The following is a 524-nucleotide window of genomic DNA, read 5'->3' as shown; positions in this document are numbered from 1 at the left end:
CCGCAAAACAACAGCAGCAAGACGGCCGCCGTCACTCCCTCCCCCGATCTCACCGCGAACGAACTTCGCTTAAAATCCGAAAAGGTCTCAATGGCCTTATTGAACTTCTTAATGGACCAGGACAACGGTCTCTATCCCGAAGCATCGCAGTTTATCGCCAGTAAACTCGCGAAACTGCAAAGTATCCTTGGAGCGTCCCTCCTCCGCTGCAGTAACCTCGAGGGCCAAATCCACGCCATCACCTCCGAAAATAAAATGCAGCGCAAGACCCTCGAGACAGTCACTGAAAAGTGTCAAGTCTCGAAAGAACCCTCCCGACCCACCACCTACGCCGAAAGAGTCGGAGTCCGCTCCAAAACTGCGGCTCTTTCAAATTTAAAACAGAACCCTCCTAGCGCGATCACGATCCTTCCACAGGATCCCAAGGTCTTCGAATCCAGTGAGAAGACCAAGGAAGCAGTCCTGAAGCTCGTTTCCCCTTCCGAGAACAAATTGCAAATAAAGAGCATCAGGAGGATCCAGGG

Source organism: Megalopta genalis, unplaced genomic scaffold (genome assembly GCF_051020955.1).
Source record: "Megalopta genalis isolate 19385.01 unplaced genomic scaffold, iyMegGena1_principal scaffold0113, whole genome shotgun sequence".
Lineage (NCBI taxonomy): Eukaryota > Metazoa > Arthropoda > Insecta > Hymenoptera > Halictidae > Megalopta > Megalopta genalis.
This window is presented reverse-complemented; position numbering follows the sequence as displayed.